Consider the following 24,400-nt stretch of genomic DNA (forward strand, 5'->3'; position numbering starts at 1 on the left):
CTGACAGTTGTATGGGTATTCCCTTGTAGGTAACTAACTGTTTTTCTCTTGCTGCTTTTAATATTCTCTCTTTGTCTTTTGTCCTTGGTATTTTAATTATGATGTTTCTTGGTGTGGTCCTCTTTGGATTCCTTTTGTTTGGGGTTCTCGGTGCTTCCTGGACTTGTAAGTCTATTTCTTTCACCAGGTAGGGGAAGTTTTCTGTCATTATTTCTTTTAATAGGTTTTCAATATCTTGCTCTCTCTCTTCTTCTGGCACCCCCATAATTCGCATGTTGGTACGCTTGAAGTTGTCCGAGAGGCTCCTTACACTATCTTCATATTTTTGGGTTCTTTTTTCTTTTTGCTTTTCCAGTTAGGTGTTTTTTGCTTCTTTGTATTTCAAATCTTTGACTTGATTCTTGGGATCCTCTAGTCTGCTGTTGGATCTCTGTATATTATTCTTTATTTTAGTCAGTGTATGCTTAATTTCTGATTGGTCCTTTTTCATATCCTCGGAGTTATCTAGAAGATTCTTGAGTAACCTTATAACCGTGGTTTTGAACTCTATATCCAGTATTTTGCTTTCATCCATTTCTTTCATTTGTGACTTGTTTCTTTGTCTCTGCATTTTGGCTGCTTCCCTGTGTTTGTTTCTATGTACTGGGTAGCTGCTAAGTCTCCTTGGGTTGATAGAGTGGTCTTGTATGGTTGGTGTCCTATAGGGCTCAGTGGCTCAGCCTCCCCAGTTACATGAGGTGGACACGCTTGGTGCACCCCTTTGTGGGCTGTTTGCACAGTCTTGTTGTAGTTAACTTCTGATTGCTGTTGGTATCACTGGGAAGAATTGACCTCCAGGCCAATTGGCTGTGATGACCAGCTGTGTCTACACTGGAAGATATGTTGTGCAGGAGACACCCTTATGGGGCAGGACTTGCTTCAGTGGGGCTTTGGTGTTCACTGAGTCTGCCCCTTGAGTGTGCCTCTTATGGATGTGAAGAATTGTAGTCCGGTATGGTCTCACCCTGACCACTGGGTACACTGGCTCTTGGATCTCCAAGGAGGTGCAAAGTCAGCCACTGTCTGGGGCCACCCAGCAGGAGCTACAGAGACATCTGCAGATTCCTCCTCTTTGTATGGGGTTTGGAAATGCCCAGATGAGGCCCAGCTGTGAAGCAAGGCAGGATGCTGCTGCTGAGCCTTGGGCCTTCTTTTAGAAGCTTTGGGGCTCTCTGACCCAGCTGCAGTTTGACAGGTTTTAGGAGAAAGGACAGGCCATTCATATGCAAAAGCCGCTGTGCACAGCTTGAGTGGGGTTGTAAATTGGGTGGGGCGGGGTCTCTGGGAATTACCAGGCTAGAGCAAAGAACAATGGCTGCCAGTCAGCCCTGCACCAGAGAGGTCCCCGGGTCTCTGCGTCCTGCACCCCCATGCAGGAACAATGATCACTGTGAGTACATCTGAGAGAAAGCTGCCCTCACATTCCTGTCCCGATACCAGACAGTCCAGTTTCTCCCCATATGTGTTTGGGTCCCCCAGAGTCTTGCCCAGAACTGGAGTTCAGAGCATGCTGGAGCTTTTATCTCCCTCCCGATTAAAAGAACAGCACATCCAGGTGCCAGCATTTTCCACGCCTCCACACCTCTTGCCAGTTTCAATGTGCTTTCTTCACCTCTCTAGTTGTGGAACTTCCACTCAGCCAGCCTTCCCACAGTTCTGGGTGGTAGTTGTTCTGCCATTTAGTTGTGGTTTTGATGTGGTTGTGAGAGGCAGCAAGTATAGGTGTTTACCTATGCCCCCATCTTGGTTCTCTCCAGTTTGCTCAGTTTAATGGAGGATATAGACAAGCAAGAAATCCTATGTAATAAAAGCCTAATATGCTAAGTGTCTGGTCAACCGGTTGACTGTTCAACCAATCAACGTGTAATATACTAATGATATGCTAAGGCCACTCAACGACTTGCTATGATGTGCACTGACCACCAGGGGGCAGATAGTCAACTGGTCAACCAGTTGCTATGATGTGCACTGAACACCAGGGGGAGGACACATCGACCGGTAGATTAGCTTGCTGCTGGGGTCCTGCTGATCAGGACTGAGCAAGACGAGCCGGACATGCCCTGGAGCTCTCCCACAGTCCCTCCCCAGCTGGCCAACCTCCCATGTCCCTCACCAGCCCCAATCATGCACTAGCGGGGTCCCTGGACCTAGCCTGCAACCTCTCGCAATCTGGGACCCCTCACGGGATATTGGAGAGTTGGTTTCAGCCCGATCCCGCAGGCCAGGCCGAAGGACCCCACTGGTGCACAAATTCGTGCACTGGGCCTCTAGTCAATTATAATACACTGTAATAAAGGCTTGAATTAAGGTATATGGAGATTATAAAAAGTGTGATGAGGCCAAGTAAGATTTTTCCTAAAAGACATGATTGTTAAGTTGAAAGAAGAGATAGCTCATCAAGGATGGGGAGAGAGTGTATTATAAGTAAAGTGAACATGAATAAAAGGAATAAGAGACATGAGAAAAGGTGGAAAACTGGTCTTTTGTGTAGTTTGATATGGCTGAAGTGTTAGTGTGTGTATATAGAGTAGACAGTGCATGGTTAAAAAAGATGAGACTGGTTATGTGGGAAAGACTGATCATGGTATGACATGTTCATGAATTTAGACTTAATTCTGAATGGGATATAGATTAAATGAAGAAGTGATTAACTTCTTATTTCTACTAAACTCTACAGGCATACCTCGGAAATATTGTGGGTTCAGTTTCAGACCATTGTAATAAAGTGATTATTGCATTAATGTGAGTCACAACCTTTTTGCTGGTGGAGGGTCTTGCTTTCCATTTTTAAAAAATGCAACACATGTGAAGCTCAATAAAACAAAGTGCAATAAAACAAGGTTTGCTTGTACTTGCACTAATGCAATACTAAACCAATGTTAAGAACTGCCTACCCCCAGGCTTCTTATTTGGTGAGAAAACTAACTACTATTTTCTTAAGCTACTGTAAATAGTTATAACTAATTATAGCCTTATGGATTCCTTACTTATAACCTATATCTTCCACTGTTACCTTATACTCCAGTCTTTCATTGAGGGTATGTTTTCATGACACCTAGGAAAACTATCCAGTCCCCAGGCTTATCTCCAGGAAAGCCAATGTTGGCAAATAAAGACAAAGTTGGCACACATGGAAAATACTTTACTACAAAAAGCATACGACCATTAATATTCTGGGAGAAGCAAGGTAAGTGAAAATAAGGGATGTTGAATTATCAATTGACATCAGTTCTACAACTGCCCTGTGTGAAGGCTATACTCAACAACTTGCTGAAAATTATGCCTCTGAAACAAATTGCTGCAAAAGTTATAATCAGAGCTATATGTTTTAGAATCAGGGTGTCAAAAGCTCTCTGCACTGGGCAATTTTAACAGACTCTATTTGGCCAATTAGAGTGTGAGTATTGACTGAGGTAGAAGGGTGTAAATGTACAAGGGGTGTGAGCTGAGGTCTAACCCTTTGTGTTATTTAGGTGGAATAGTAGGTTAGTGTGAACACTTTAACATACTTAACAAATCAGTTCTATTAGTTTTATAGCATAAAAGGAAAAGGAGTTCAATAAGAAAAAATAATCTCACTACAATGAAGTGCTCTTTTCAATTATCTGAACTGCTTGCTATATGTCACCAAAATCTTTAAAAGTAGAATAACAAGCATGTCTTGTGTTTTTTACTGTTCAACTAAAAGGAAAAAAAAAAAGATAATCAAGGTTATATTCAGTGCCACCATTCTAGATGAAATAGTATAAATAAATTTTGTATTATTGAGTGCATTTTCTTCATTCCATTAATTATATTCTTCAGTGAAATTCTGGTCTATTAGAAAGAAAGTATGCTCAGTAATAACAAAGAGGCAAAAATCTTTTGAAAGGATTGTCAGTGTGGGTGTTTAGACCATAAAAATCAATAAGGTGTACTGAATATTTGGCTCAAATCATGATAATAATTACCAAACTATTGAAAGAGCATACTTTCTAAAGGTGGATTATTTGCTTTTTTTGCATATAATAACACAGTAACTTACCTTGTTAACATGGTAATGATATTACCATCTCCGAGCCTTGCTTTTTCTAGTTGTTAAATGGTTAGAATTTTTGCTATGTCAGGTGTTATGAAGATTAATAAGAAATTTTTCATAAAGTAGCTAGAGCTTCTGGGAACAATGATCTTTTCTACATAGAATGTTCTGTCTTTAAGGAGGCACCATGGTGCCATAGAAAACCACAAGTTTTTGAAAAGGAGAGAACGATAGGTGTGTCCTTGACTGGAATCGAACCCGGGACTCTTTATTTCACAGACTGACACTCTATCTACTGAGTCAAACCAGCTAGGGCAAAAATAAAAAACAACAACTTTAAAACACTGCAATGCTGATCCCTGGCGCTATGTGACAAAGGAAAATCATTCCCTAAGTACTCCTAATAGTGATATTTGAAATTCTCCAAAAATATATTTTGAGGAGAATTAGATTTTAAATTATGAGAATTTAAAAGTTTCCACCCTTCACATATTTTTGAGCCCACCTTTCTCCTTTTCACAACTTAAAACTTGTTTATGAAAGATGTTCACTCATTTCCACATTTGAGCATGGTACTATTTCAAATGTTTGATTTTATAATATTATTAATGTAATTTATCAATATATAATTTATTAAATATTGAATACTGCAATCTAATGCAATAAAATAAAATACAACTAAATTTATTTAGAATCACATCATCTTTCATAAACACAAACTCTGATTTATAAAGACTAGAATTATGTTCCAGGTATTCTCTCTTTACTCTTTATTTCACTCAACCTCCCTACCCTAGAAAATTTGGTCATGACCACAGATCCTGGGATATCATTAAAAAATACTCATAGGGCCCAGCTGGTGTGGCTCAGTGTTTGAGTGTCAGCCCATGAACCAGGAGGTCAAGGTTTGATTCCCGATCAAGGCACATGCCGAGTTGCGAGCTCGATGCCCAGTAGAGGCTTGCAGGAGGTAGCTAATTGGCATTTCTCTCTCATCAATGTTTCTATCTCTCTATCCCTCTCACTTCCTCTCTCTAAAATCAATAAAACTACATTTTAAAAATACTCATAGGATATTTGAAGGCTAGGTCTTCCTTGTTTTTTTTTTCTGTAATAAGCATCATTTGTGTTAAACAAAATATTCTCTAAAATAATTTAATTTAGAAAATCACACACACACACACACACACACACACACACACACACACACACACCATCTTGGTAAAAACTTGCAGTGTTCAGCCTAAACAAATAATACAATAATATGTTAGGCTGGTTACTCAAATTTAAGATCCTCCTCATAGATGAAGAACTGTAATACTGAGAGTATGATACAGATATAATGTCACTTTTATAAGTATGTGATTTCAGAAAATGTGTGTGACTGTACAAATGAACCATGGCAAATAGAATTTTGTTCAGGTTTACATTGAGCCACCTTTCCAAGGGCCTTGTGGTAAGCCTTAGGGTTCTTCACAAGATTATGGCTATCCTTCTGGGTATAGGTTAGTTGCACTTCTCCATCCATTAGAAGTTAGAAATGGCCATGTGATTGGCTTTGGCCCATGCCAGGTGAGCAAGAGGGACACCCTTCACCACTGTGCACGGTGAAAGTTTTGAGAAACTTTACATTCAATTTCCAGCTTTGCCACATCTGGAAACATTCCAGATGGTGACTGCTTTAACAGCCTGGATTTTAAAGGGAGGACAATGTAGAAGCAGAGCCCTGAGCCAATCCATGGAGAGTTTATAGTGTAAGGCATGAATTTTGTTAGTTTAAGTCACTGAGATTTGGAGGCTGTTTCTTCAGCATACCCGAGCTCATCATGGCCAACATGGCTGTTTCTTGAGATTCTATGAGTCCATATTAGTTGGAGCTATGCATTCAGAGTCTGAATTACTGTAAAAATGAAACTACTACCCACAAAAGTTGTCACTACTTGCTAGCTAGTGAAGCTGTATCAATCAATGCCTGTTAAATGAGCAATCTCTCAATCCTATTGTCCAAGTCCTTGAAAACATCTAAGTCAGTTATCAAGATACTTGTGGACCTTTCCTACTCTGACAATATTCAGCAAAAGACAGAAAATACTTATAGTTCAACATTTTACCAATTCTGTCTTTTGACTGAGATGATAGAAAGCATGTATTTCTTTCATCCAACAGTGTCCAAGCTTTGAATTCAAAGGATTACACAGTGTTTGGATTAAACTGTCAGCTTGTACAAGTTCAAACTAAGAAAAAGAAAAGTGTTGTTCAGTGTCAGAAAAAGTAGTCCATTTAATATAGAGTCATGGTGATCCTTAAAAATTATAGCAGGTGGTGTTTTGGATAAACAGAAATACCAAAAATCTACTAGCACCAAGAATGTACAAAGAATATGTAACAGAAGTGTTATCATGATGGCAATACCTAGCATTCACCTAAACAATAGACTATACATGAGAAGAATGTGAAAGACCCACATAATCATTTCCAAATAATTTGGGGTGCTAAAGAATGGTAAGCAACATGACAAGACACTTTAATAATGTATTTATTAAAGACACAGAACCAAGAGTCATCACAATATATTTACCAGAGATAAATATCAATACATTCACATTAAACATGACTAAAGCAGCATTTCCCAAACTGTCCTACAAAATACTCTTTTAAAGTATGTCACAAAAATGTATTCTGTGTAATGTATCTTTCTCTTAAAGATTCATATTTTATATTTAATATATTAATGATTATACAAAGGCCTTCAGTAAAGAAATCTATTTAACTTAGTGCAATCTAGCATTTCCCAGACTTTCTTGAGAGTAGAATACTATTTTGAAGGAAGCAGAGCATACTACTAGTAAATGTCTTTATTTTAGTATGGGCATTTTTTATTTTCCTTTTTCTCTTGACTATAAAATTTCCCTTTCTTCTTCCCTTCCAATACCCACCACACCCAGGTAACCTGTGTTAACAACTTTATATATGTACTAGAGTCCTGGTACACGAAATTCGTGAATGGGGGTGTGTCCTTCAGCCCAGCCTGCACCCTCTCCAATATGGGACCCCTCGAGGGATTTTCGACTGCCCATTTAGGCCCGATCCCACTGGCCAGGACTGCTGGCTCCAAACCGCTCGCCTGACTGCCTGCCTGATTGTCCCTAACCACTTCTGCCTGCCAACCTGATCACCCCCCTAACCACTCCCCTGCTAGCCTCATTGGCGCCTAACTGCTCCCCTGCCAGCCCTATTGCTCCTAACTGCCCTCCCCTGCTGGCCTGGTCACCCCCAACTGCCCTCCCCTGCTGGCTTGGTCACCCCTAACTGTCCTCCACTGCTGGCCTGTTTGCCCCCAACTGCCCTCCCCTGCCAGCCCAATTACCCCCAACTGCCCTCCCCTGCTGGCCTGGTTGCCCCTAACTGCCCTCCCCTGCAGGCCTGGTCCCCCCCAACTGCCCTCCTCCACAGACCCAGTTGCCCCTAATTGCCCTCCCCTGCTGGCCTGGTCACCCCTAACTGTCCTCCCCTGCTAGCCTTTTTGCTCCCAACTGCCCTTCCCTGCTGGCCTGATCACCCACAAATGCCCTCCCCTGACGGCCATCTTGTGGTAGCCATCTTGTGTCCACATGAGTGCAGCCATCTTTGAGCACATAGGGGCGGCCATCGTGTGTGTTGGAGTGATGGTCAATTTGCATATTACTCTTTTATTAGATAGGATGTATCGCTCCATATTTTGGAAGGTCATATAATTCTATACATACAACATACATATATAGGACAGGTTTCATCCCTTGATTACTTATTTTACAACAGTGAGATCATTTTTATATATCATACTGCATTGTTCTTGTTCCATACAGCAATACTCATGGAAATCCCTTAAAAGTCTACTGGTATAAATCTAATTAATTATTTTTAATAACTGCATGATATTCCATCATGTAAATGTAATCATGGTTGTTTAAGCCACTCCTGTATTTCCCATATCAAGAATCACTGTGTCTTCTGCTATACTGCTCCATGTCTTCCCTGATTACCCTTTTTTAATAATCTGAGGCTTTTAGAATATTTTCATATTCTTCTCTTTTTCTAGATATTCCCACAGTAATACCATACCATAACTGCAAAAGACCTTTGGAAGACATTTATTTTGACCTTTTCCCATTTCCAGGTTCCAGGTTTTGTTAAGATAGTTTAGCAGTTATTCAAATTTCCCTTACATTATGTCTTATTTCTAGATCCTTTACTTTTCCCATAGGTACATATTCTAACTTTCTAAACCATGGTTTCTCTTTTGGTTCTTTAGTGTTGGGTTATTATTTTTTTCATTCAAGTATTTTCTTCATATGAGGTTCATATATAATGTAATATTTAAATTCTCACATATTTCCCAATATATCTTTATTTTATTATATCATTGACATATCTTTGATAGTGTGGTGAGAGTATGATTCTTTAGTTATGATCAGGCCTTCTTCTAACATTTGTTGGGCTCAGATAAAGATAAAAATATAGATCCACATAACATATATCTAAATATTTAAGAGATATAAACCAAAATCATGTCCTAGTATCCTGCTTTGATCAGCCCACTTTTATAATGGCCCAAAAGTACAGGTTCCAAAAAATTCATTGTCTCCAATTTCTGTACCTGAAAGTGGTGGCACAGGGAGAGCCAGTTGCTGACTCCTAGAACACTGGATGCAGGTGTGCCTGGTCCCTTAACTCATTGAACTCATTGCCCTGTAAGGAGGGTCATCACCAGAGGAAGTCCAGAATGTTCACTTTAAAGATCAAGGTTTATAGCAAAGGAACCTTTTGCTTTGGCCTAAAATTGTAACTTATTTTGGTCCTTTTTGATCAGCAGTCTGTAGATGCTTTGCAAGAGCTTTCCAATTTCAGTGTTACAAGTGAGAAATTCAATTCCAATCTGATTATTTTTTTCCTTACTAGCTAATTTGTTCTTTCTTCATTAATGTTTCTAAGAGTTTCTCTTTATCCTTTCAGAATTTGTCAAACTACAGCCCACACATCCTATTTTTTTCACAGTCTTTAACTATGAATGCTTTTTTTTTTACCATTTTAAAGGGTTGTCAAAAATAAATAATATGCAACTGACACCTTTTATGGAATCTAAAGTGTAAAATATTTACTCTCTGATCCTTTAAAAATGTTTACTGACCCCTGGAGTAGGAATATTACCAGAAAATGCTAAGGTGTGTATATTTCTCATCAACCTTAACTTCAATAATATGTCAACCAGCAGATTCAGCTCCTTTCCTAGTGCAAGTATATTTTATTGTATTATTTAATTCTCCAGAGCCCAACACTTTAACTACTATGCTATGGTATCCATAGATATATTCTCATAGAAGAGCCCAACACTTTAACTACTATGCTATGGTATCCATAGACATATTCTCATAGAAGACATCTATAAGGTTCAGAACAGGTCACCCCAAGAGGTGCCTCTGTGGTATGCAGATTGTTTTGAGCTAAAGGCAACTTTAGTTACAGGCTCAGGAGAAATTTCATCCACTCACCCTTAACTGTCTAGAAGAATTAGAATTAGAGGCTTTGCTCAACCTTTTCAACCCACCTAAATGGCAGGACAAACTTTTATTTACCAAACATCTGCTCTTGTTATCAACCTTCAATGACATTTTGAAGCCTATGAGGTGCATTACCTCATCCTTAGCTCAGAAAGTTTTACATACCTCAATCTTCTTTCTATCTCTGAACCTCTCCTACATGTGTGGTCTTTGAAATTGTCATGTGTATGAGTTCCCACACATACGTAAGTATAAATTTGAGTATTTTCTTGTAATAATCTGTCTCATGTCTATTTGATTATTAGACCAGCCAGAAGAAACTTGGGGGTGGAGGAAATTTTGTTCCCCCCCCCCCACATCTATATATACGCATACCCTGAGTGGCCAGATTATTATGATCTCTGAATGCATAATAATCTGGCCACTCAGTGTATATCCTATATAATAAAAGGCTAATATGCAAATTGTCCCCTCTACCAGGAGTTGAACCAGCAGGCAGGCCGGCCAACCGCCCACGTCCCCTTCCCGCTGGCCAGGCTGGCTAGACCCTACCCATGCACGAATTCATGCACCAGGCTCTTAATATATATATATATATATACACACACACACACACACACACACACACACACACACACACACACACACACTGAGTGGCCAGATTATTATGCTTTCAGAGATCATAATAATCTGGCCACTGAATGTATACTGAATTATCATTATTTGAGTGCTTCTCTTATCATTTATGAATGTGTAAATATCTACAGGGTGTCCCAAAACATGTATACACACTTTAACAGCTCAGTTTTGAACTGCCTTTATAATTATTCAAAAATGTGTTATTAACAGAGTTTTGTGATAACTATTCTCATATAAGGGTATGATGGAATGTGCACAGGTTTTAGAATCAGAAAGATGTAGAATACAGCCCTGTTTTGTCATTTATTAGACATGCCCAGCTTATGAAATACAGCCCAGATGTAATATCAGTCTCATCATTTTGTGAGGGTTAAATAAAATACTATGTGTAAAGTCCTTAGCATAATGTCAACCACACAGTAGGTACTTAGGCAATATTAGCTTCCTCTCATACCTTCCTTGTGCAATAAAACTATTTACCTGGCTAGTGTATTTGCTCTGGCATTCAGAGATGGGTTATAGTAAAGTTAATGAAGCTTAAGCTTCAGGGCCCTTCATTTATTTGGACCCTTAAAATATTCTTTCTCACCTTTAACTTTTTATTTTGAATCTCTAGTAGTATGAACTTAAGGATCATAAAACCTATATCTGCCTCCTATGGTATTTATAGGTGTTTCCCCGCCCCCGCCCCCTTTGGTCAAGCCTTTATAACACAGAAAAATTGAAAAAAGCTTCAACAGGGGAAAACTCACAAAAGAATATGCATATTAAACAGAAACTCACTGCCCATTAAAATAGTAATTTATATTGCTAACTGAACCCTAAGTACTAGTGTCATTTAAAATATTATAATTGCAAAATAAACATATGGAACACAATAGATTACAATCAGATAATGAACAAATGTCAGAACTAGAAGATCTCAAGCAATTATCTAGGCGAGGGAAGTGAAATCTTTCATTATGGCTTTCTGCAAGTAGAGAAGGAAGGCAGCTTCTGGACACACTACCTTAGTGTTTTAGTTATGCATGATTCAGAAAAATGTAACATTGAAAAAGTTGCTTTATCTTCTAGGGGCCTCATTTTTCCCATCAGGAAAATGAGGTAATTAGACTAGGTGATCTTAAGGGTCCTTCTGGTTCTGACATTCCATATATATTTCTATTAATTAACTAGAGGCCCAGTGCACAAAATTCATGCATGTGTCCCTCAGCCTGTCCTCCACCCTCTTGCAATCTGGGACCAAGTGAGTAGAGTCCCTAGGCCTGGCCAGTGATCAGGACTTATCAGGACTTTCCTTCCCCTGGCTGCCAGCAGCTGGCCGCGCCCCCGCTGTGGCCACTGCTTGCCATCTGTGTGGCGCTGCCTCCCTCTCCCCCGCCATTGGTTGCCTCCCTCTGCTGGCGACAGGCATGGGGTGTGATCCCTTGACTGGACTGGGCATCCCTCTGCAGGGCAATTGCTGGCTTGCCCAACACACCCACCATAGCATCGCTGGCCAGTGGCCTTGGCCATCCTCTGAGGGGCGATCAATCGCAGGGCCCCCAAATCAGTCGCCCAGCAGAGGGAGTCCCGCCCACCCAGCCAGGGCTCTGATTGACTGGCCCGCAGAGGGTGGCCTGGGCGTCCCTCTGCGGGACAATCATGGGGCGATGGCAGAGCCCCCCAACCAATCGCATTGCACCTGCCTTGGCTGGCCTGGTGCCAGTGAGTGTCATAGTGTGGTCGTCTGGAAGGTCGTCTGGACAGTAGTTCTGCTGTTTGGTCATTCAGTCTATTTGCATATTATGCTTTTATTATTATAGATATTCTATGATTCTATTAATTAATTAGCAATAAAATACTTCATTACATGACTTAAATCAATTTGGATACTGTCATTTATACTTCTCCCTCACTACTCACTAGTACAAGTGTCAATTAGCAGTGAAACAGAATAATTAAAGGTGAAAAAGTGACAATGGCCATCATTGTCCACCAAGAGAAGAATGAAATCAACTGTGGTTATTTCCCTAACATCTTTATGAATTACAATGTCTAGATCTTCCATTGCTTCTAGTTTAGACTAAACATCTTCAATTATATGCTGAAATTCATTTTAATCTAGCTCCTTTGTTACCCACAACTACATAGTCATTGTGTATGAGTACCAGCTTTAAAACACAATTTAAATTTTTGGTTTCTGTGAATTTTAAGAGTCAAATGTACAGTGGTTTAACATACTATAAGATTCCATTCTAATGTCCTAGAAGCCTAAATAAGCAATAATCTGCTTCTTTTCTGATCAAGATTAAAGAATTTAGGAAATATTCATTATCCTAAATGATTTAAAAGTCTTTTAAAATGTATATATCTGGAAAGAAGGATGGATATATGGATAGACATGGTATAAATCAGCAGTGTGCAAGTTCCACAGGGTGGAGTAAGAGCGAGCCCAGAGGTAGGGCTATTGCATTCCTCAGGTTGATGTGGTATGGATGGGAGTGCTTCACCCAAGAAAGATGGCATCTGCAGTCTGGGAGAGGGACTCAGCACAGGGATCCTGATGGCTGTCTCTTCAGCTCTCTCCCCAGAGCCAAACACCAGAATCTGTCATCATATGACTGTAGTCTGCTCCACCCTCCCGCCGCTAGAGCCCAGTAGCTGCTAACAAGATTTTGTGCTTTGGCCCTTTAAGAGGGTGCCTGTGTCTCTTGTCTCTCCCTGGTGGATAGAATCCCCACTGACTTTCACAGCCTGATGTTATGTGAGTGCCTCTTCCTGGCACTGGTGCTCTGGGCTGGAGAGCCTGTCTTAGGTTGAAACACCACATTTCTCAGGAGTAACCTTTGCAGCTGAGATATCCTGCCGGAATCTCAGTTGCCATCAGTGGAAGCAGGGCCAGCCCATTTTGCTTTTCTGCCCTTTCTACCAGTCTCAATGTGGCTTTTGTAAATCCTTTGTTATAAGATTCATCTTCAGATAGTTCAGTTGGTTATACCAGTTGATTGCTCTATATTTTAGTTGTAATTCCAGTTTGGTTCTGGGAGGAGGTGAGTGCAAGATCCACATACTCTGCTGCAATCTTAAATGTCACAAGGGTCTATTGTTCTTGAATGTGCAAGAAGGGATGGGATGCAGATAAGTGGAGAAGAGGACACTTAATAGCAATGATAGTGTTTCTATTGTTCTTTGATAGAGGTGGAGAATATATGTATATAGACAAGTTGTGTGGGCCATTAAGTGGTGAGAAGGCACAGGAGTTCCCTTCTGAATGCTTTTATTCATTCAGGTGATACTAAAAATAAACTTAAGACTTATGAATAGTTAAATTCTTAACGTTTATTACACAAACTAGAAATTAAATGTTTCCAGAGTAAATTTTAAGCATGTTATAGCCAGAGCACATGGAGTTGTATTTATATAAAATGCTATAGGGTCTATGTCTCTTTCCACTGGAGGATATTTTATAGATCAGTTTACAATCTAGATGTTAGGATACCCACAAAAAGAAAGGAATATAACAATCAAAACAGTCTCCCATCAACTATCTCAGCAGGGAGAACTCACTAGCAGCAGAGGGAAAGGTTCAGAGAAGCAGAAATCTGCAGACCCATACAAATAGAGATAGAAGCTATTTCCTGGGTAATGAGAAGTCATCTTGCAGATCCAATTTAGAGGAAAACAAGCTTCTTTAGAATTAATTGAGGAAGAGTTGTTGTTTAAAAATCTGAACTTTAAACAATTCCAGATGCAAAGAGATCAAAAGTCCTCTGCAATTAGTAATTAAGGTCCTAGTACAAGAAAGAGATCATTCCAAGATAGCCAGTGAGACCCCAAAGTGTGGAATTTAAAAGGATGTTAAGCAGTACCTGGATGAAAAATCCGAGAAAAAAATTTAAGGAGCAAAAAAGGAAGCTATATTTTCCTTAGGTTTTTAGCGCTTCCTGTTGAAAGAGAATTTTAAACTATTACCTGAACACTGCTTTATTTTCAATCATTATATTATCTTTACACATTGTGAGGTAAGGACCCCCTTCAAAAATTTCTGTTACACATATATATGGACTAGTAATATGTAACTGACAATTATAATCTAGGTTTGGGGGTTGGATTATCAAGGTCATGCAAATAGTGCCTCTTACGGAATGATGTCACAATGATGTTTACTCTTATATGGGTTTGCTAAACACATTACATATATTGGCAATTTGAAGCTTTTCATGGATCAATTTCTACATGTATAAAAGGAGGGAGTTAGAATAAGTGAACTTTATGGTCTATATCACATCTAACAATTGGTCATTCTAAGCACTGATAAGCATTTTACAATATTTATTAGTATCGGTTACTTTTTTTAGACTTTGACTTTATTTTATTTTTTATTTCTTTATTGATTAAAGTATTACATATGTGTCCTTATCTCTCCATTGCCACCCCCAACCCCCACTCATGCCCTTACCCCGCTGTTGTCTGTGTCTATTGGTTAGGCTTATATGCATGCATACTTTTTTATAGCTTAGACCACATGTTCTTCAGGGATTTGCAATCACCATTTATCAATCTTAATTCCTAATTTAATCCACTCCACCCATATCATCACTGTATGTGACCTTTGGTACTGTGAAGGTAAAAATAAAGGTGGATCTCAGTTTGCTTTATTTTTTAATTAAAATAACTTCAAGTGCTTATCCTCTCAGATGTACTTAGCATTTTTCTGTGGAGTAAATAAGGCAGGATATGTAAATGACTGATCAAAGGATAGTAATAGCCAGATATTAATTCCTTGTCTGGTCAGCCAAAGAGGCTCTTTGCATGTCTTTCTAATATGATGATTCAAGTAATTCAAGCCTGTGGAACCAGATCCTATGTATTGAACATAAGAGCCTATGTTATGGAGCAAGAATTGCTTTAGGAGTCAAGCAAGGTATTCTTTTAAAATCCATTATTCTAAAGAAGTGATTTTTAGCAAATGCAGACTAAAGATTAAGGTGGTAAAATTATTCTCAAACAAAAACCAAGAGTCTTTGTTTAAAATAGATTTTTATTGATTTTAGAGAGGAAGGGAAAGGGAGAGAGAGATAGAAACATCAATGATGAGAGAGAATCATTAATTGGCCACCTCCTGCATGCCCCACACTGGGGATTGAGCTCAAAACCTGGGCATGTACCCTGTCGAGGAATCGAACCATGTGACCTCCTGGTTCATAGGTCGATGCTTAACCACTGAGTCATGGTGGCTGGGCAAAACTGACAGTCTTTTAAAATAACTGCTGTAGCACTAAAAAAGACACAGAATGGGATAATAAAGTCTGTTTCCTACTGGTATTTATTTCTTCTTGCACAAAGTATATGCCATGTAGTGATAGGCATATAGGTTATCATAGTAAATAGAACATATGTTTTTGAATTCTCATTAGCCATTTGCTGGCTGGCATTCTTTGGGTGAATTACTAAGATTCAATTTCATTATTTGTAAAAATGAGATTTTGTTACAAGGTTGAATGAGATTTAATATATAAATGTCCCAGCACAGAGCCTGCAATTAAGTAGAGACTTAATAAATAGTTTTTGTTACCACCATTTTAGTATATCACCTGCTTAAGTATATTCTCATTATGGTATGCTAACAACTTCTTATCTTTGACTGTCTATGTGATATGCACATTTATGAGCCCGTCTTTTCATGTGTAATGTGTATAAATAAAGAAAGTTTCATTTGAAATATAGATAATTTTTTTTAAGTTCTTTAAAGGAACCACATTGTCGGTGTTAAAATCATACACGATTTGCGGATGAGAACACAGACATGGCAGGTAAGCAGTTATCAGCCTGCCATGAGGATTCAAATGGACACTCTGGCTTCCACATTTAAAGAGCTATCTCAGGTAGATATAAATTACACACTGAAATCCTGGTTGTTTTCATAAAATCCATCATTTCCCTCTGGCTTTGATAATTACATGTACACTGCAAGTAGGTAAGGCCTTATCATTTCTTATTTTATACTGCCCCCTGGAGTAAAAAATGACTACAACATTAAGTTTTCCTTTTTTTTTTTTTTTTTCTGAAATTACAGTATTTCATGGCAATTATTCAAGGGTAAGAATGCACATTAATACTCTACATTTGACTCTATGGTCAGAGATACATGTAGATCACACGGGCAAGTTATATATGTTGACTATAATAAATACAGGCCAGTCTCAACTGAGATGACAAAAATAAGGAAAAATCCTAAACTCCAGAATGGTGCCAATATAAAACTCTTTGTTTTTTAAATTTTGCACACACTCATCAGCATGTGATCATTTGAAAGTAGAATAATGGTGAAGCATTTACCTTAAAATATAATAGCCCAGCTTTCATGGCTCAGTGGTTGAGCATCGACCTATGAAACTGGAGGTCACAGTTTGATTCCTGATCAGGGCACATGCCTGGGTTTCAGGCTAGATCCCCAGTGGGGGGCCTGCAGGAGGCAGCTGATCAATGATTCTCTCTCATCATTGATATTTCTATCTCTCTATCCCTTTCCCTTCCTCTCTGAAATCAATAAAATATATGTAAAAATATAATAACAGATAAAGAGAAAAAAGTAAAATATCTTTAACAAAATATAAAAGAGAAATTATGATGTGAAAACCAGTTAAAATAGGTAAGGTCCACTGCATAATGTTGGCATTAAGCTAAGAAAGAATGCAAATTATGAGCAATTTGAGCTAACAAGCAAATTGATAATCAACTGTATATAAGCAAGCCTTTGATAATTTTTTAGATCAGAAAATAAACTACTATAAAATAAGAAATTAATTTGAAAAGCATTTTTTTGAAATACTTTCTTTAACAACCGCTCAATTATGTCCTTGGTGTTAATCGTTTCATTTGAAAGTCTTCTGAGACTTCTGACTTTTTATTCACATTCTGTGTACAAGGGCTCTTAAGTAATGTATTCAAATCATTTAGCTATAATGTATGTGCAATTATTAATTATAATTATTGATATTATACAAAAGGAAGAATCTTGTCTCTAATAAACTTTATTTAAATGAGTCTATCAGAATACTCATTATAGTGAGAACTCATTCCAGGTCAATTTTTCTTTCTTTTTTTTTATATTTCTTTCCTTTTCACAATAAATCTTTATTGTTGAAAGTATTACATACATATGTCCCCCCTTTTCCCCCATTGCCCTCTCCCACCCCCTTCACCCCAACCTTCCCCACCCTATTGTCTGTGTCTATGGGTTATGCATATATGCATATGAGTTCATTGGTTGATCTCTTCTCCCCCTCCACCCTCCCCTGCCTTCTCTCTGAGATTTGACAGTCTGTTCAATGTTTCTGTGTCTCTGGGTCTATTTTTGTTCATTAGATTATGTTGTTCATTAGATTCCACATATGGGTGAGATCATGTGATACTTATTTTTCTCTGACTGACTTATTTCACTTAGCATAATACTCTCTAGGTCCATTCATGCTGTTGCAAATGGTAAGAGTTCTTTCTTTTTTACAGTTGCATAGTATACCATTGTGTAGATGTACCACAGTTTTTTAATCCACTCATCTGCTGATGGGCACCAGGTCAATTTTTCTTAATGAAGTAGTACCAGTCTATAAATACATTTAAGGTTCTCTACTTCACACCAGTGTATTATATTGGAAGATGAGAGAACTTTTAAATAAAATATTTTGATACAATTTTATTATTTTCCTTTAAATCTATATTCCTCTAACTCATGGTGAAAATGTACCAAGAGGTTCAGCAAATATTTTGCCAGTCACCAGGTATAGAGAAATAATACAGAGAAACTGTTCCCAAGGAATTAGAACATACTAGAAAAAAATTTGTTTAACTCCTACCTCACTCTCCTCTCCTGCCAGAAACATGAAGTACAGTATACTGAATGACAGAATTATGTATAACATAAAAAAGTAGTGTAGAGGAAAGGGGTATTGCCTCTCTTGTCAGTGAGATTTCACAGAAATTACCTAACTTTGGACTGGAATAGAGGCCTCTATAACTGACTTCTAGATGTATAGCACTTTACAGAACTATTGAATATACATTTATGTTATAAAATACCTAAAGAAGAATTATTATTCTCATTTTATAACCAATAAAACTAAGGTATACAATGTTGAAGTGATTTAAGATAACATGGTTATTAAATTTGAGATTCAAGACTTGTATATGATATCATGTTGTCTCCCTAGAAAGGGAGAGTAATTCAATACATCTTTATCTCTATCCTGAATTTTTTAAATTTAAATTCTTTATTGTTTAAAGTATTACATAAGTCTCTTTTTTCCCCCATTGACCTCTCCCTGGCTGCCCCCATCCTTCAGCACATGCCCTCACCCCGCCCTGTCTGAATTTGTAAGGCCACCCCATAAAGTCCAATAGCTAACACAGTTTAATAGCACATCTCTACTAATATGATTAAATATTTTAGATTAAATGGTTAGAAATGATCTCATCTATTTGGTGACACTTTGAAAAAGTCTGTGCAATGACCTGCAGTGGGGATTTTGTTGAAGGTTTTATGGCCAAATAGTTTTCTTTCAGTCTTGGATATCTTTATCCTTTTTATTATTAGTTGCCCAAGAAAATCTACTTGTAATAACACTTCTTTCTCTTTTAAACTCTAAATATCAATTTTGCTTATTTTTAAAACCTTAAAAATCTGATATCTGACACTTTTCTTTTAAATGCTTCAGAATCAATAACCTTTTTTGATGAACAATCTTTCAATCTTTTCAAATACCTGCTCAAGTACTATTTTATAGCATATCATTTTGACTTTTAGAGAAAATGAGATGATGCTAACCACTCTTCTTTATAAGAATGGCTATTTGTTAGTGCTAAGAAAGGCTTTAAAATGGCTTACTTCAAAACAAACATACTCGATCAACTATAGTCATTTATGAATTAAGGTAGGTGGTAGGAAAAGTAAGAAAAGAGAAACCCTTGTTCCCATTAGGAAATTAAATACATATTTGCAATGCCATCCAGTTTATTTGAAAGGAAAAACATGACCACTCTAAATATCTCCCTGTTGGTTTGTTATGCTACTATTTTAATAGTTATGCTCCTTTGTATGTATATTATATATATTTATACATATTCTAAAACTATACCTAGTACACCAAAACTACGATTTCATAGGTATTACTGCTTAGAACAAAATAAGAGTACGTGGAGATGTTAGTCATGAGTTGATTAACAATAAAATGTTAAAGCAAATGATAATACAGTTAATATAACAGGTATGGGCAAAATTGTGAAGGTGGTGAACAAATGCTTGGCATTAGAGGAAACCTTGATTTAAAATCTTTATCTTGTGGTAGTCCCTTTCATATGCTGAGTAAGTTCTAAAAGGATGAGGGGACGACTAGCATAAATTTTTAGTGTCTTCTGTCACTTCTATCTAACCAAAGCTGTAGAAGAACATGGCATAGGGCAGGAACTGCTGGACTTGTGGAAGGGAAAATGCAGGAGAGAGAAGGGAAAGAAAGGCCTGAAGCATAGGGCTGCCAGGGTCTTTCTCAACATCTGCTTGGGTTCAGGAATCTGGAGAAGGGGCTGTGCATAAATGAATGAAGAGGCTAGAGAAAAAATATAAATTTGGAAAGCATTTTGGGGTGCCAGATGGAAACTTGGTTCTAGTGACTAAACTTCTCGAATCTCCACACCCAGGGCTTTTTATTCACACATTTTTCCCTCTAGCAAAGCAGATATACATATAAAAGGTAAGGTTTGGTAAACAGTAAAGGACCATCAGGTTGGGGGAATTGCCTTTAGCTGTTTCAGCAGCAGGTAATAACACGCAGATTTTCAGCCCTGCTGAAAGAGTCCATTCAACCTTTTGAGGACTTCTCACATTTATTATGACCCGCTGGACTTAGCCTCCAGCATAGGGCTCTGCTCAAGATTTAGAATAAAGGGTTAGTGCACCTAGGAGAAAAGAGTGGGCACTTAGAGGTGGTAGAAGCTCTAGATCAGGCGTCCTCAAACTATGGCCCGCAGGGCACATGCGGCCCGCCAAGGACATCTATCCTGCCGCCGGGTGCCGTTGCTTGTCCTGCTTAGCAGCCGACTCGTCCTGGGCCCGCAGTGCACTTAGGAATTTGTTCATATATATATATTTTTTAACTATAGTCCGGCCCTCCAACAGTCTGAGGGACAGTGAACTGGCCCCCTGTTTAAAAAGTTTGAGGACCCCTGCTTTAGATGACATGATTTTTCAGCCCCAGCAGGAAAGGATGAAGCTGAGTACAGCATATTTTCTATCACTCATATTGTCCACTCAAACAATCATGTGCCTGAAATCTGTCTTTCCTTAGGATGAATTGCTTCCAAGAGGATTCAGAATCTCTCATGTTAAATGAATCCCTGGAAGTTCTCCCTGAAAGGCCCTCCAAATATGCTCAGATGCATCTGAATCCTAGGTTAAACACAATGTACATTGCCAAACAAAATAAGTGCTATACAGAATGGACAAGTAACATAATTCAATGTAGCAAAGACAATATATAACTATTCTAAGAAATTGAATGAATAAAGTTCCAAAGGCTTAAAGTGATATCCATGAAATAAAAACAGTATATTGCCTTCTCTTTTTGTGTAAACTCCTTTGGGCTGAGAAAAATCAAAGGTGAAAAATGGTAAAATGACAGTATAACAGGAAATATAGATGGAGGTTATAAAAACGTGCATATACATTTGCAGGGTATTTTTAAAAAAATATATTTTTATTATTCCAAAGGGGAAGGAAGAGGGAGAGAGAAACATTAATGATAAGAGAGAATCATCGACCGGCTGCCTCCCACACACCCCAACTGGGGATCAAGCCCACAATCCCAGCATGTGCCCTAACTGGGAATCAAACCTTGACCTGGTTCACTAGAGCCTCAGAGAAAGACTGCCCACCACAAAATTTGGAAGGCTGGGGAGGGTTGGAGGGGGAGGTAAGAGATCAACCAAAGGATTTGTATGGGTGCATATAAGCATCACCAATGGACGCAAGATACTGGGGGGTAGGAGAGACCAGGGGAAGGACAATGGGGAAAAAAGGAGACATATGTACTACTATTTGTAATACTTCAAGCAATAAAATAAGATTTAAAAAAAGAGTGAATGTTAGTGTCAGCTATGGACTTTGGGTGATGATGTGTCAATGTAGGTTCATCACTTGTAACAACTGTACCACTCTGATGGGAGATGTTGATAATGAGGTAGGCTATACCTGTGTGGGGGCTGGGGATATATGTGAAAATTCTCTACTTTCCTCACAATTTTGCTGTGAACCTAAAACTACTCTTAAAAAATAAAGTATTGCCCTGACCAGTTTGGCTCAGTGGATAGAGCGTCGGCCTGCGGACTGAGGGGTCCTAGATTCGATTCCGGTCAAGGGCATGTACCTTGGTTGTGGACACATCCCCAGTGGGAGGTGTGCAGGAGGCGGCTGATGGATGTTTCTCTCTCATCGATGTTTCTAACTCTCTATCCCTCTCCCTTCCTCTCTGTAAAAAATCAATAAAAATATATAAAAAATAAATAAATAAAGTATTTAAAAATAACTAGACACACCCCCAAACTTTTAAAAATAGCGAAATGATATCTCATTTATCAGGCAGTAGTTAAATATATGATTAACAATCCTATATAATAAAGAAGTAGTATGCAACTTGACCCTCACACCCTCGCATAAGATGGCCACCCCCATGTGGTCAAAGATGGCCAGCAGGGAAGGGTGGTTGTGGGCAATCAGGCCAGCAGGGGAGGGCAGTTGAGGGTGACCAGACCTGCAGGGGAGGGCAGTTGGGCCGATCAGACCAGTAGGGGTGGGCAGTTGGGGACAATTGGGCCAGCAGGGGAGGGCAGTTGGGGACGATTGGGCCAGCAGGGGAGGGCAGTTGGGGGCAACCAGGCCTGCAAGGGAGGGCAGTTGGGGGGGACCAAGCCTGCAGGGGAGGGCGGTTGGGGGAGATCAGGCCAGCAGGGGAGGGCAGTTGGGGGTGACCAGGCCTGCAGGGGAGGGCAGTTGGGGCAACCAGGCCAGCAGGGGAGGGCAGTTGGGGGCTACAGGGCTGGCAGGGGAGCAATTAGGCATCTATCAGTCTGGCAGGGGAGTGGTTAGGGGGTGATCAGGCTGGCAGGCAGGTGAGCAGTTGGGAGCCAGCATTCCCAGATTATGAGAGGGATGTCTGACTGCCAGTCATCTCCTGAGGGGTCCCAGATTAGAGAAGGTGCAGGCTGGGCTGAGGGGTATACCCCAATTTCACTAGTTTCTTTCTTTTTCTTTTCTTTTTTTTACAGACATGCACACACATATTTTTTTAAGGAGGTAAAGTTCATAGTGCATTTCAGGAAGATGATTTACTACCAAACTAATAAAATATAAAAGAGAAAAAAATCAGTTTTATTAAACATTCAGTTATGTGAACTACTACTCTGTGTATGCTGTGTGAACAGAGCTACTGCTTCCTATTGCAATGCCAGTGGGTTTCACAGAAGCACTGCAAGAGTCAGAGGGATCTTTGCAATCACATATTCCAGTGGTTTTAAATAATTATTAGCCTGGGAACACTTTCTGCAATGGAATCTTATTCAGGAGCCCCACCTGGATATGAACACTCCTCTCTCTGCCAGCTTGTGTGGAAGAAACTGCATGAACTGCTGGTTTCAGGTTCAGATGCTGTCTTCGTCTGCTTGGCTGCCATAGCAAAATACCATAGACTGGCTTACAAACAGAAATGTACACTTTCACAGTTCTGGAGGCTAATTGCACGAATTTCATGCACCAGGCCTCTAGTTATCTTATAATCAGATGGAGAAATACTAATTTTATCTTGTTAAATCATAAAATTTGTATTCTTGGTGACCTCAACTACATAGTTTTCTACATAGGAACAATCTTGGTCCAAAGAGATACTAGGTTTTGAGTATATCATGCCAAACCTAAGAAGTTCATATTTCTATCCTCACTACACAAATAACTAACTTGGATGATGTTTTTCTCAGAATATACCTGTGTATCTTGTTTCAATAACATTAAATATAAATCTCCTTTAGCAAAATAAATCAGACAATAAAGTATGGTATGCAGATAATTGTGGACAATATCTATGTTAAATTGATTTTGTTGGTAGCTTACAGATGTACATTTGATAGTTTGGTACAATGCTTAATATAATGCTTTGCCCATAGTAAATGCTCAAAATGTATCTATTAATGGAGATTGATTAAGCTACTATATCTATAAGTAGTAAATTTATGAAACCAACCCAAATTTTGGAATGCCTCTTAGAAAAATGTTATACTATTAAACAACTTTTCCCCCTTTTAAAATTTATTGGAGTGACACTGATTAACAAAATTATACAGTATTCAGGTGAAACAACTTTTAAATTATTCAAAACATTTTTGAAAATGAGAACATCACTTTATAAAAGCAAAGAAAAAGGCAAATGGTAGTCAAATGTATGGACCATTATAGGGAAAAGAATTAAGTGATGGGGAAATGACTCTCCTGAAATCTGCCTAATTATTTATGTACTGCAGTGGACAGGAAATCGTAGCCAAAGACAAGCAGTAAACATGCAAAGGCATTAGCTTATGTCTCTAAGTTTAATGTGGCAATGGTCATGTGCTCAAATACAATTAGCATTTGGCACAAAAGCCAAATAAGTAAGTGAAAAGTCATTGAGCAGCGACAAAAATGACATGATGCTTCAATGGAGAAAGATTCCCTTGTTTACTAGTATTTTAGCTAGAACATAAATATGTAGTAAGGTGACAGCTACAGACAAAACATTGCATCAGTAGTGTTTATGAGGGTGTGTTATAGGAGATAAGGGCTTGGTATTCAACACTGGGATCCTGGAGCATCTAGGAGCATCTTGTTTGAGTCCTGCAAAGAGCAGTGAGTATGGCCTCTAAGTACAAATTTAAGACTTCACTTCTAATCCCTTGAAAAATATGTTTTATTTGGCTTTTTAAACATTTTTTTGCTTGATCTCAACTCATTGATGATTAAAAATAGGAAAAGGAGACGTTGCAAAAGCTCTAAATTCCATCCTCAATTATTGTTTTTAAGTTTGCCTGTTTCTGTAAGTAATGACTTATTGGAACACAGCTATACCCATTTACTTATTGTCTGTGGCTGTAATAGACTATATGGCCCACA

This window comes from Plecotus auritus, assembly GCF_963455305.1.
Source record: "Plecotus auritus genome assembly, chromosome: X".
NCBI classification, from domain to species: Eukaryota; Metazoa; Chordata; class Mammalia; order Chiroptera; family Vespertilionidae; genus Plecotus; species Plecotus auritus.